This window comes from Lactuca saligna, chromosome 1 (genome assembly GCF_052625555.1).
Source record: "Lactuca saligna cultivar CGN05327 chromosome 1, ASM5262555v1, whole genome shotgun sequence".
Taxonomy (NCBI): domain Eukaryota; kingdom Viridiplantae; phylum Streptophyta; class Magnoliopsida; order Asterales; family Asteraceae; genus Lactuca; species Lactuca saligna.
Genome location: NC_136417.1, coordinates 160510846 through 160526195, shown reverse-complemented (window position 1 = coordinate 160526195; position 15350 = coordinate 160510846). Strand labels below are relative to the sequence as shown.

At 33.3% G+C, this 15350-nt stretch overlaps 1 pseudogene; it reads right to left on the bottom strand.

Annotated features, from left to right (window-relative positions):
- Window positions 1–6644: 6644 nt before the first annotated feature.
- LOC145013007 (uncharacterized) lies at window positions 6645–11363 on the bottom strand (annotated as a pseudogene).
- Between the last annotated feature and the right edge of the window lie 3987 nt (window positions 11364–15350).

Sequence of the window (15350 nt, the reverse complement as noted above, 5' to 3'; positions counted from 1 at the left end):
TAGTTGTTGCTAGAGTGCAAAAATTGCCGGCTTTAAATCATTATATATATTATTATAGCAATTTTTTTTACTATTTCTGCAAAGAGGATTTGTTAATGTCCGTTTTTTTAAATGGTTTAAATAGAATTCGATCAAAATAGCAAAGATACAAATATTAATTTTGTACATTACCCTAAATAAATGTATGTGTTGTTTCCCTTTTCACATTGATCAAAATAACAATAACAATTATTGTTTGATCTATTTAAACTAGTAAAAACAAGTAACAAAATGGGCTCTTCTCGAACAAGTTGTGGTGTCTTGCCAACATTTTTTTTATCATAACAAAAATTTATAACATAATTAATACATTAGTTATGATTATGAAAACTGTAATAGTGAAATAATTATATAATTATATTGAGTAAAACAATACAGGAAGAGAAAATATATATAACTCAGTTCGAGCAATTTATAGGGGAAAGGGTCAAATTGCCTCCTATCAAACTTTCACTGTTTATTTGTTGCTAGAGTGACATTTGGCCGGCTTTATAGTACATAATAGTACCTATTATTTCTTTTTAAGTTATCAACTAATACAAATAACTCTTGTTTGGGTCTATTTAAACTGTATCAGAGGCATCTTTACATCCATCCATACATTTTATTTCATATTTCGTTTTCATTTGTAGGTCCTCTATTTTGATGTGATGCTAAAGAAGATGACACCAGTTAAAATTTGTAATGATGTCGTAATTAATATCATTTTAATTGGTTGGTACAATAAGACAGGCCCAAACATACAAAAAACATCGAAACGGAGTCTTTTAATGTGACCGGATTACACTTGTCTCATCTCATCTTCTTGTTCATTTGATTGACGTCGTCCCTACTTACACATCTGATGAACAGTAACTGAGTTTTAGTATATTTTTTTGGTGTGCCAAATTACAACAAATACTTTTTCTTGTTTCACTAGTTGACCCAGTTTTTTACAACTTAACGTCGCATGTTGGAATCTGGTTGGGTATGGTTTTTATTTTCTCGTTTCATCATATATATGGGTTTAGAAACCATTAGTTACGTCATAAATAATCAAGGTTCTAAATAACATAAGACGTGATTTAGTGGTAATGTCAAACCTTAAATTTTTTTGAATCGTGGTGAGCCATGTCATTTGTAAAACGTGACTTAAGACATAAACTTTGTATATAATTAATAATTTTATATGTATTTTCTACCATCATTCATTTTTATATCCATATATGGCTTAAGGCGGCATTTTGTCAAAGCTTGGCGGTAAGTACAAGCTTTGGAGCCATAGCGCACCATAACGTAGCCGTGATGAACTTTTTAGAACATTGTAAATAATACAATCAAAAGGCTTCTATCCTAACGGGATAGTTGGATACCACGTATTACACCCCTCCATGAGGTCGAAGGTTCAAAACTTGTCCGGGACATTAGTGGAATTAGATGTAGTTTAGGGATAAGTTATATTTACCGTACAAAAAATAATAATAAATAATAAATAAATAAATATTAATTGTAATTTAATATCTGTTTATGAGCCACTATATTGGTTTGGCGTTAAATATAATTTACTTCTATTTCGAATTTTATGTTTTTTTTCTTTAAAAAAACCCTTGTAAAAAATCACTTAACAAATTAATAAAAGTTAACTATATAGTTTTATGGAAAATCTTCAGAAAAATTATAATATTTTACCTTAATTAAAAAAAAAAAAAGTCTCAATCTAAAATTTATTTACGAAAAAGTGCCAATTACAGGTGAAAATTACGATTTAACCCATTTTTCCTGATTTACTGATTTCATTATTTACCTGGTTTCATTAAAGTCTTACTATTTTACCATAATTTATGAATAACTCCCAAAATAAAATTAAGTAATGATTAGACAATTTTCTCTATTTAATATACATTTTACTGAGTTCATTGTTGATCTACACCTCTAGTCATTAAATTAGCTGATAAGATTAGACATGACAATTCGTATCTTCGTGTCATGAAAACGTATCAACCACGAATTTTACACGATACAATTAGACGATGAGAAATAAGTTTTATTTCAATTTTCAAAATGTATTCGTGTCGTCTCGTGTCTCTTACAGACGTAATGAGAAATAACATTTATCTCGATTTTCATTAGGTTATATAATGCTATGTATACCATTAGATTTGATATCCAACTCATCAGTTTATCTATGATTATGTATCCAAGTAAGCATGAAACCGGTAAAACGTGAGTTTTTCAGAAAAATGGTTGAAATGAGTTGATGAGATAGATATACTGAGTTATATAAGATTAGATAGACAATTTGAAATTTCTTATAAACTTAAAAATGAACAATTTATTCCTAGTTTATGTAACTATTGTAATTTTCATTGGATGCGGTTTATATTTCAAAAAAATATAAATGATATCAAATTTTATGGTAAACATAACATTATATAATCCAATATATCCATATCATCAGCTCATTTAATGATTATGCGCACAGATCAGCAATAAAAACAAATAATATGTATGCTACATGGAGAAAGGGCTAAATCGTCACTTAGTTCTAGTTTGAAACTTATTCGTAAATTATGGTAAAATAGTGAGACTTTAATGGAACCGGGTAAGTAATGAAACTGGTAAACCGGAAAAAAAGAATCAAATCATCATTTTTACCTCTAATTGAGATTTTTTGGTAAACAAATTTTAGTTTTAGATTTTTTCGTAAATTCGAGTAATATATTAAGACTTTTACGGAGATAGCTGTTTATTTTATATCGTTTTATATTTTTAACAAAAATTGATTATTTAGTTTATAGGTATTTATAGTTTATATTTTGATTTTTATTTAATAAGACAAGTATATACTTATTAAACATATTTTTAAATTAACATAAATTCATTATATAATGTTTTGTATTTGTATGTTTTGTAAATCTTTCCTTTTCTATAAAATTAGTTTTTTACTACTTCTGTTACATCTTATTTTATAATATAGTATTTTTACGAATTTGGTTTTAAAGAATTATCTTTTACAAGATCACTTTTGACAGCTTTTTTACATTTTCGTTTTTATCTATATATTTTAAGAATTTTTCGTTTTTATAAAAAAATAATAATTCCTTCCGCATTTGTTTTCATGCATTTACAGTTGTAAAAACATATAACAATATATTTTACATATTTGTTTTTACAACACAAAAGTCACTTTTTACGTATAAGTAAAAGTTCATATATTATAAATTATGTATTATCCATTATATATACATAAGATTCTCACATCATCGTACGCGTTGCAACCTTCTAATCGAAAACAACCGGATGATAACAAAATTATCAAAGATTATGATTTTTTATTTCGATTCAGAACTCATTTCCTCATGAACATAAGTGAAACGGGCGGGCCAAATGACATGAGAAGAAGAACCTTTTGGTGGAATCCACACCCCAAACTTCTTATAGTATGGTTATCTAATTATCTCTTAATGTATACATTAGAGTGGCTACCATTTGTTGGTTATACAAAATATTTTAAATAATGTAAGACATGGTTTGACGGCAAGGTAAAAGTTAAGCCATGACAAGTTTTGGCGAGCCATAACGTTTTTTAAGGCGTGACTATATTATATACATTAAAAGATATAAATCATATAATTATTGAATTTTATCAAATATATGAAGTTTTTCGAAGTGTTATATTAATATCTAATAGAACTCGCGCCATAACGCGATAAGGCACGCCTTGATATGTTATTTGGGCATCACGCTTCACAAACTCGTCTTGACCGTTTTTCGTAACGGCTACACCACACCTAGCATCATGGCACGCCTTGAGGCGCCATGACGCGCTTTTTAGAACCATGATTATACATTTAGTTATTAGGGAAAATTTCTTATATACAATTATTAAGCTTCAAAGTATCATATTTGTCCAATTTAAAACCTAAATATCATATTTACCCTTCTTACCTAATTAAAATATTATATTTTCCCAAATTTATTTTTTAAACATTTTTTTAACTCTTTTAATTAGTTTTTATATTTTAAAATCATCTTAATTTATCAAAAAAATCTATTTGACCACATTTGCATTAATTTTAAACCTTTTTTCCATATATGGGATTGACCACGTATATATCTATCCATCTTGCGATCTTACTGCATAAATAGGTAGTACCAAATTGACCTTGACATATCTTTTGACCTAATGTTTTAAAATCAGGAATGTTATCAATTTTATGACCAAAAACATATTAAGCTTGATTGGAGGTTCCATTGTCACTCCTGGTGATGGTAGTGTCTTTTTGGGGAAGAGGGATGGGTTTGGGAGTGGGTTCTTTTGAAAAATTTTAATTTTTAGGATATGAGGTGCGGAGTGAGTAATCTTGAAACATCCCAAAAATATGGTCCAAAAATTTCGTTTTAAATCATAAATAAAAACCATAAGTGTCATTCATCATATAAAAATCATAATCGTGTATCTCATAAATGTTCTAAAAAACTATTAATATTAGAAAATCATATGTTAAAACATCAGAGTAAATAATCTCATGCTAAAAAATTATGGTGTGCACCATGCAGTCATCCTAAGCTCTTCCCATTGCTAGTGGCAGTACTGAAACCAAAACTGAAAATTGTAAGCACGAAGCTTAGTGAGTCTCCCTAAAGTACCACATACCATACACATAATCACATAACAACATACATTAGGCCTTGCCCACTACCTCGCGCCCCGCTCAACATCGGGCTCCACCTGGCATCAGACCGAAATCCAACATTGGGCCCCGCCCGGTATCGGCCCGAAGTCCAATATACATATAACATATCAACAACCATATAACATAAACACATAATTATAAACATAGAAACATTCCTCGGGCTGGCCCTAACATCGGACCGAAGCTCAGAACATATAACACATAACATATAAGCTAAACATTCCTCAGGCTTGCCCCGACATCGAACCAAAGCCCAAAACATATAAACATACACATGCAAGAATCATAAAGACATCACACATACAAACATTCCTCGTACTTGCCCCGATATCGGATCGATGTCCGGACACATATAATCTACATCGAGCTAATCCCGTCATCGGACCTAAGTCCGACATGTGCTAACATACACAAACGGTACGACATTGATGCCTTCAACCCATTCCTACTGGAGGAAAACTCACCTCACAAGTTGGCTGCTAAATCTCTTAGTAAGGAAATTTGTATCGGCTGCTTCAACGACTCCCCAACTACCATCATCACAATAATACTTAATCAATATCCAAAAACCTTCTTAGGGTACAATGACTACTTTACCCCTAGTTAAAGTCAACATTCTGGTCAAATTCAACGTTCTGGGTTGACTTAACTCGCCGAGTTGATCCATAAAGTCGCCAAGTTCTATAAATCTGGAAATCCTGAAATCGCGATCCAACTCGTCGAGTCATCCCCCTGACTCGCTAAGTTCCCTTGCTACTCGAAGTCGTGATAAAGCGATTCAACTCATCAAGTCCCTCCTCAGACTCGTCGAGTTCTACCTGGATCAGAATCGGGACAAATCGACTCAACTCATCGAGTTCCTCTATGGACTCGACGAGTTCCTCGGTCTGTTTGGGCATTCTTAATGGATTAAGCCCCTACTCTTCAGATCTAAGCTTCTTATTTCTCATGTATACTGAAAACGTCCTTTTAAGGGTAAAGTTTTCAACTTTACCCGTTAATGCCTCTACTTCATGGGTTTAGCTTAAACCCTAACCCTTTAGGACCTAGATCTTGGTCCAGAAGCCATGCACACACCAAACTTAACGCATACAAACAGGATCTAGATCCTAAATACCACATAAACATGTAAATCTTCCACCTTTCACTCCATGTATAGCCTTTTGGAACTTAAAAGGCCAACATGACACCCTATGGCTTCCATGGGGCTTTAATGGTCATAAAGTTTGCACCTTTATGCCATGAAAACCCTCCATGATTCCAGATCTGAAAGTATACTCACTTTGGACGTAAAATATAGTTTGAATGAAATGTTTTTGAATTGGTAATATGTGTCATAAAATAATGGGTAAAAATGTAAAAATGAATTATAAAGTTAAGCTTATGCTAGAACTTAAGCTTATGCTAGAAAAGGTCGCGGTTAAGCCAGTTGTGCTAATCAAGTTGTGTATAATTTCTTGAAAACATTTTATATAATGAATCATTAACAACGAATTCATTACAAACTTATTTTTAATTACATTAACTATACTTCATCACAAAAATATCATGGGTTTTACCTATACTTCATCCTACTCAAACAATGTAGCATGAAAAAATGACTAAAATGCCCTTTTAACAGAATATTGTAAACACAAAACCAAAATAAAATTATAGAAACTTTGATACTCTTTGGCTTTACAATCAATAGTTTTACATTTTGACATAAAAAACACAAAAAACATCTCGGGGCAAAGCCCTGGCTTTCTTCCTAGTTTACATTTATGTATTGATATCAAACCAAATTACAAATTAACTTCATCTGAAAAAAAACATTAAACACAAAAACATCTAGTCATTATCCTCTTCCTCCTCTTCTTCATTGCTCGATGTACTATACTCATAACTACCTTCGCTGTCAGGAACACCATCACCGCCGTCCTCATGAATTTAACTTTCTTCATCAATATTATTTTCATTATCTGAACCATTGCTTGACATTTCGTGACCATCATAATTGTTTGTATCGACTGCACTTGGTATAATGATTTCATTTGATTCAACTTCATCTTCTTGGAAAGCAATGTCTTTCTGAGGATGATTTTCATTGGTCCAACCATGAGGTTTAACTTTAAATACGACACACCAGTCTGAGTTGTTTGTTTTTGAACTTGGCTAAGGAATGTAACACACTTGAGTGGCTTGCATGGCTAAAACAAATGGCTCGAACTTTTTGTATTTTCTTTTGACGTTTATCTTGACCAAGTTATATTGTTTGTGAACCTTAACTCCTATGTTAGGTGTTGGATCGTACCAATAACATTTAAACAAAACCTTGGTTTTAATTGGGTAACCAGGGTACTCGACTTCTAAATTTTCCTCTACCTTACGATAATAATCACCTCCTTGGCAACTAACACACAATTCACTATTTGTTGTTGATTTGCTTAGACTATGAGCTTCTATATGAAACTTGTATGAAACGACCCAAAAATACGACCCAAAAATTTTGTTTTTCAATGTAATCAAAACCATAATCTGAGTATCATAACATAAAAACATACGCGATGTATCCCAAATCATAATAAAATACTGTGCGGAAAAACTGTATCATACTATATCAAATCAAGACAACTAAAACCATCCCCAGGATAAAAGCTAAGCTGTGGTGTGTGCGATGCTATCACCCCGAGCTCTTCCCTTTGCTTGCGGAAGTACCTGAAACCAAAACTGAAACTGTAAGCACGAAGCTTAGTGAGCTCCCCCAAACTACCACATACCATATAGTAACATATAAACACATATTAGGCCTGGCCCACTGCATCGGGCCGAAGCCCGAAAACTGCATCGGACCGAAGTCCGGAACTGACTGGGACCTTGTCCCCTGCATCGGACCGAAGTCCGGAACTAACTGCATCGGACCGAAGTCCGGAACTATCTGCATCGGACCGAAGTCCGGAACCGACTGGGACCTTGTCCCCTGCATCAGACCGAAGTCCGGAACTGACTGACTGAACATGGCATAACATAACACATCATCTAGCATGAACACATATACTGCATACTACATCGGGTCGTAGCCCGGAACACATAACACTTAACACATAAAACATAGCATACAAATCCTGTCTGAGCCACGAAGGCATCAAACATACTAGCTACTGCATCGGACCAAAGTCCGGAAACTACTGCTAACTGAACGGGCCGGCATTGTGGCCTTAGACCCGTCCCTACTGGAAGGAAACTCACCTCGTAAACTGGCTGCTGAGTGTGTGGCTCTGGAAGCTAACGGCTGCTGCTCCTGTATCTCCCCGGCTACAAGTCCATAAACACACTCAATCAAATACTAAACACTGCACTTGGGTAAAATGACTCTTTTACCATTGGTCAAAGTTACTCTCATTTGGACTGACTCGCCGAGTCCTACTCTCACTTTTCAATCCTACTCGCTGCTACTCGTCGAGTATGGCATCGACTCGACGAGTACCCTCTTGATCCAAGAACTCAAACAATCTTCATCCGACTCGCCGAGCCGTATGAACGTACTCGACGAGTTGTTCTTGATCTTAAGAAGATTGCCTTGGACTCGCCGAGTTGTATGAACAACTCGCCGAGTCCCTCCATTACTGAGTCTACCTTCAACTCGCAGAGTCCACTCTCTAACTCACTGGTTCCACTCAACACTGCTAAAAACGAAGGAATCGGGGACTCGCGACTCAACTCGCCGAGTCGTTCTTCCCGACTCGCCGAGTTGCCGCCATGCAACTATTTTTCACCCGATTTTGCTTGAATCCAACACATACAAATGATAGATCTGAGTCCAATAAGCTGGTTTACCACGTAAAGTTTCCAACTTTACGTGTACAACACATGAATAAGGGAAAATAAGGCTAAAAGATGCATAAAAGGGATAGATCTAGGGATAATATGCAAAGTATCCTCATAAAGGCAATAGATCTGGACTATGGGACTTCTCAATGAATAGATCCAAGGTTATCTCGTCTTATTTGGGCGTTCATGAAAGCACAAGGCTTGGAACAAGCATCAACTAGTTCTTAGAAGAGTTCTAATGGAGGTTTAAAGCATAAAACAAGAGGGGAATCCGAAAATACCTCCAAATAACTCAGATTTGCCCTTGGATCTTGCACAACTCTTCTTCTCCTTGCTCCTTTCTTCTTCTCCTTCTTCAAGCCTTCACAAATCACACAAAATCACTTATAACCTCTCAAGGATGAACTAGGGTTTTTCTCACAGTGTTCTCAGGGTGAAGGAGGCAAGAATAGGGCTATAAGGTGACTTAAATAGTGGGCAACCCGGGGATTTAGGGTTTCACCCAGACGGATGGACTCGCCGAGTCCGGGATATGGACTCGCCGAGTCTCCAGCTAACACGTGCTCGAAGTCGCGACCCTACTCGGCGAGTCAGGCTATGAACTCGCCGAGTCCCTCTTGCAAATCTTTAAAACAATTACTAATAAATTAACATACCGGGAACGGGTCGTTACATTGTAACCATTGACAAAGTATACACTATATAATTTCACTTTTTTGAATGGCATTTTGGAAAGGTCAAATATATACTTGTTGTTTATTAGGATCTTACGTGCCTATGTGAAAAATGGTAAAACACTTAATTAGAGTTAAATATAACCATAACAAAAAATAATAAATTTTAAAAAATACAAAAATAACACCCACATAGTTTTGAAACCATACTGCAAAGTTCTTCTCAACTTCGACTGCAAGGACCTGTTCATCCATATCCCCCATTAGTTCATTCAAATTTTCTTCAAACATTCTATATCACCATTTGAATAACATTTTGAAGTTACTATGAATGTAATAAACAAAATCATGCATGTTACTGTTATTAATTCATAACAATTACACAACAAATGATTATTATAATTAAAAGTGATGCATATGTTACGTACCTGATGTAATGCTTGATCTTATCTTCGTTAAGGAGTATGTAAGTTTGGGCAGCATGCACTTCATCATCAAACATCATTCTATTCGTGAATCTTCCATAATGACACCCATGATATGAAAATATATCTAACATGTCGTTGTTAGCATCCGCTTGCTCATCTCCTCCTCCATCTTCATTTCGAGGCAACTTTCTATTACGTTTGGGGACACCAGTCTCGAAATAATGAGAGCAAAATATTGATGCTTCACGTAGCAAGTACACGTTAACAATGGACCCTTCCACTCGAGCTTTATTTTTCATATATTTTTTCAACTGATTTAGATACCTATAGTGAAGATTATTTAAATCAGTGTACAAAAATAGCAACATACATTATGATGTACCATGCAAACCTTTCAAATGGATACATCCACCGATATTGGACATGACCGACTATCTTCACTTCATATGGCAAATGCACTGGTAAATGTTCCATTGAGTTAAAAATACCAGGGAAAAAGATGGTCTCTAATGTACATAGTATTATTGGGATCTCGATTTCAATCCTTTCCATGTCTTTTGTTGTGATTGATGTTGCTGTTAATGTTTTGAAGAAAATACTCAACTCTGTTAATGCTTCCCACACTTGTTTTGGCAACATCTCACGAAATGCAATTGGCATCAATCGTTGCATAAAAACATGACAATCGTAACTTTTCATTCCGAACAGTCTACACCCTGTTAAATCAACACACCTCCCCAAATTAGAAACATAACCATCGGGGAAATGCAATTTCTCCATCGATTAGTGTATGGATTTCTTTTGATTCTTGTCCAGAGTGTAGTATGCTCTGTCATTATCTTCGACTCCTTTTCTCTTCCTACAATAGAGCTTCAGATCTCTTATGGTTGCTACATTATCCTTCGTCTTCCCTTTGACATCCATTACAGTGTAAAAAAAAGTTTTCAAATACATTTTTCACCATATGCATAACATCAAAATTATGTCTAATGAGGTTTGTTTTCCAATATGGTAAATCCCAAAATATGCTTTTCTTTTTCCAAGCATGATCGCCACATCTTTTGTTTATATCATCAACATTTAGTTCAGTCACTTTTACCAAACCTAATTGTTCAATCTTCCTTAAAGTTTGTTCACCATTCTTACTTGGAGGAGCACCTTCTATCAGTTCACGATTCTTTTTGAACTTATTTTTATCATTTCTATATGCGTGGTTTACCTGTAGAAATATTCTATGGCAATCAAACCATGACATCTTATTACCATTCTTTAGTCTGAATGCTTGTGTATGTTTCCCACAATGCATGCTACGTTACCTGCTGTAGACCATTCAGACAACATTGCATATGCTGGAAAATCGCTTATTGTCCACATCAAAACTTCTCTTCGATGGAATTTTTTTTAAAAGATATATCATAGGTTACTACGCCTTCTTCCCATAATTGCTCCAACTTTGCAACAACTGGTTGCAAAAATACATCTATTTTATGCTTAGGGTTTGACGGTCCTAGCACAAGTGCGGTCAATAACATGTAAGGCTCTTTCATGCACATAGAAGGTGGCAAGTTATAATGTGTTATAATAATAGGCCAAGAGGAATATTGTTTTCCAATTGCTCCATGTAGTGCAAACCCATCTGTACTTAGGCCTAATTTTACATTACATACTTCTGCTGCAAATGAAGGATGAATTTTGTCTAAGTTCTGCCAAGCTTCTAAATCAGATGGATGACACATTATTCCAGCAGCATGTCCATGATTCTCGGAGTGCTATCGCATGGAAGTGGATGTGGCTTGTCAAGCATACAGTCTCTTCAACCTTGGAGTCAAAGGAAAGTAATGCATTTTCTTGAAGGATATGCGAGAATATCTGCCCAAATTTTTTGACCGTTTGTACCTATCTGCATTGCAGAATTTGCACCGATAAAGATCTTTGTCTTGTCTCCAATATATCATACATCCAGACCTACAACAGTCAATCATCTCCATAGACAAACCTAATGCTTGTATTAACTTTTTTTCTCTCGTATAAATTACCTACCATATTATTCTCCTCCGGTAACACATCATTTATCAACTGGCAGATAGCATCATAATTTGCTCAGGTATGCGATACTCTGATTTTATATTCAATAGTCTAGATACAACAGATAGTTGTGTCTATTTTTACATCCAGGCCACAATTCTTTATTGGCTGCATCTAGCATATCAAATAATTTTTTATCTAGTACATTTGGCTCCTCTTCAGGATCACTATTATTTAAATCAGGAGTCATTGCATCTATGACCAGTTCTCTATAAGAACATGCGCCTTGACTAAAATTTGTGTTTAAATCATCCACCCCTAAAAACATATTGTCATCATCAATTGATGTTCCGCCATGTTTATCCCAACAGCAATACTCCTCAACAAAGCCAAACTTGTACAAATGATGCTTAACAGTATCAACTTTTGTATATGGTATGTTACGACATTCTATGCATGGGCATTTGATTTTATCTTCATCCATGAATCTATGTTGATTGGTAGCAAAATCTATAAATTTTTTCACTCCTTGTATGAAAACAAGTGATATACAACTACTAATATCTTTTCTTTCATACATCCATTTTCTACTTGGATTGTGTGACATCCCCAATTTCACGGCCAGAAAAAACCGGTTTTGTTTATACTTTATTTCAAAATCAGAATAACCTTTTAATAAAAGAATGCGGAATTTGTCCCAAAACAATAATATGATAAAGATTTATCAAAAGCATTTCCTTAGAAATGTATTTCATTAAAAGACTTGGGATGTCAAGTTCGATACAGTACATAAGTATAAACAGTACATTATAAGCCTTACAACAGTTATTTACAACTAATGGTCTATAATCCAAAAGTCCCTCATCATCATCATAATTATGCTCTGAGTCCACTACCTATAAAACAGAAAGCTGAGTGGGTCAGGCTTGGGAGCTTGGTGAGCATATAGGGTTTTCAACCCACAAATAATAATAAATTTATTAATTTCATCGATCAACAATAAATTATTAATTTCATCAACCAATAATAACCCTGATTACCCATTCTCGTTATCCTCACTTTACGTCCTTAAACACCTATACAATGGACCTAATCTAAGGATTTTATCATCGGGATGAACACTACTGCTAAGGGGGTTCCTCAACAATAAATGTCCTAAAGGCAACCATGAGGGGAATGGAGTACACCGATGAACATATCGTTCACAACACCTACAGGTTGCGAGCCTGCCAGCGTTCCATTGGACTGTCTAGAATAGTCCGTGGTCATCATCCATACTCCGCTAGATGACTGGAACAGCAACAACATCGAGGCCTCTCATCATTTTAACACACATCAACTATTTTGTCTACCCATGTTCTACCCAATATATTTGTAGATAAAATACATATACAGTTTATAAGTTGTATAAAACATTGTATTCAACAATCATCTCAAATAAACAATCAATATAATTACACATAACACGTATTTTATAAGAAATATTTCATATCTATGTGTAAGATGAAAGTGATTATACACTCACTTGATATGACGGGTATAAGCTTCAAATCGTAGCAACTCCTAGATTTTTTATTAACTGAGATTTTTTTTTTTTCCGTAAATATTCCTTCTTTCTAAAACTATGTTTAATTCATGGCTTATATTGCTATTTATAATGGAGGTATCATCCTTCAAAATATCTTAGGTTAACGTCATGTACTGCAATCTCTAGTGCAACGTGTCTTTTAACAAAGGCATTCACGAATTTGTATTACTTAAAATATATCCACCTTAAACCAATTGAATGCCACGTACATTTTGTAATGATGAAGTCAAAGTTAATGGATAAGTTTATTTAGGATCAAAAGACTTCGTTTATAAGAAACCTCATCTAATTTCTTTTATCATATGTATATGTACAATTTAATTCTATTAGTAAATTTAAGACCAAATCATTTGATTGCTCTTTCCTTTGAATCCAACCTAACCTTTAGTTTGTTTTATATTTCACTTTATATATAATACGTATATGTACATATAAACTTTATTTATTTATTTAGTTTTATCTTATTATTTTTTTTAGGGAGCAAAGAAGTCATCAAAATAATAAAATTTATAACTTATAAGACATGTAAATAGAATTCCCAATGAATTCAACGTATTACCAAATATGTAACGAACACCCAATGAATTCAACGTATTACCAAATACGTAACAAACATCATTTTACGTCCTATCCAAATCGAACGTCGTAAAATATATTTAGATAATTATTTTCGGGAGTTATATCTCGAAAATATATAAAATATATAGTTATTTCTATTTTTATATCGACGGCGTCGTAATTACAGTTTCTACAACTTCGTCTAGATTATTTGCCGTAAATAATCTTTTATTTTTAAATGTTTATTTAGCCTTATTAAATTTTTTTTTACACAAATATTATATACACATAATATTTGTCCAATTTCCAAGCATATAATTTATAAACACATATATTCGTATAATCCCCTTTCACTTATTCATAATAGGTTACAATCGTTAACCGACGTAAATACATATTTTATAATTATGTAAAGCAAGAAATGCAGACGTTACAGATTGTTCATTGTCTAAAATCTGTAAAGTATAAATTTAAATAACACAATATTAATTGTATGTTCATTAATGTTGATTTGTATTCATATATGACATTTGAAGTAAATATATAGTTACCATACAAACATTGCAAAGGTACTTTAACAATGACTCGTTTCACAAAGCTGATGAACGAATGCTGAACAAATCTTCTAAGTTTTCTAATTTGAATGGTTGAATAACTTTTATAATTGGATAAAGGCTTAGAATATTACTAGAATGGTTTAATTGAGATCGACACTTGCAGAACGCATATTCAAACAAAGTGTGTATCGATTAGGGAACCTTCGACAACCCTTGATTTCGATGTGTTGGATGGATACTAGGTCATATTATTGGGTCGATATTATTCAATACCAGGTTAAGACCCATGTAGTATATGAGTAATTATAAATTTAAATAACATACATAATAAATATAGATATAGATCTACTTATAATATAGATTCTATACATATATATATATATATATATATATATATATATATATATATATATATATATATATATATATATATATATATATAGTATTTCCCTTTTAATAACGACTTGATTAAACAAATTTTCTTTTATTTCAATAGCAAAAATGACGCCTTCACTTTAGAGATTGCAAACAAACCAAAGTGCCCTTGAAATTTATATCAAAACTAGGTCACAAAACACACACACATATATATACATATATATATATATATATATATATATATATATATATATATATATATATATATATATATATACACACATATCAAAACTAACACACACACACACACACACACACACATATATATATATATATATATATATATATATATATATATTAGTATGGTGCCCGCGCGATGCGGCGTCGCCTGATAATTCTGTTCAGAAAATAGTTTTCCGGTGACAATTAGTTCCCATTTCACGTGAGATAATTCAATTCAACATTTTAGTTGATTGTTTTATGCCAGAATTTTATTTTAAATGATTTAACTTGAAGTATTTATTTTAAGATTGAGATCTATTGTATTGGGGAATTAAATAAACTACTGATTATTAATTAGCTTTTTTTTTTAAATAACAACTCTTTTCCGGTTTTTG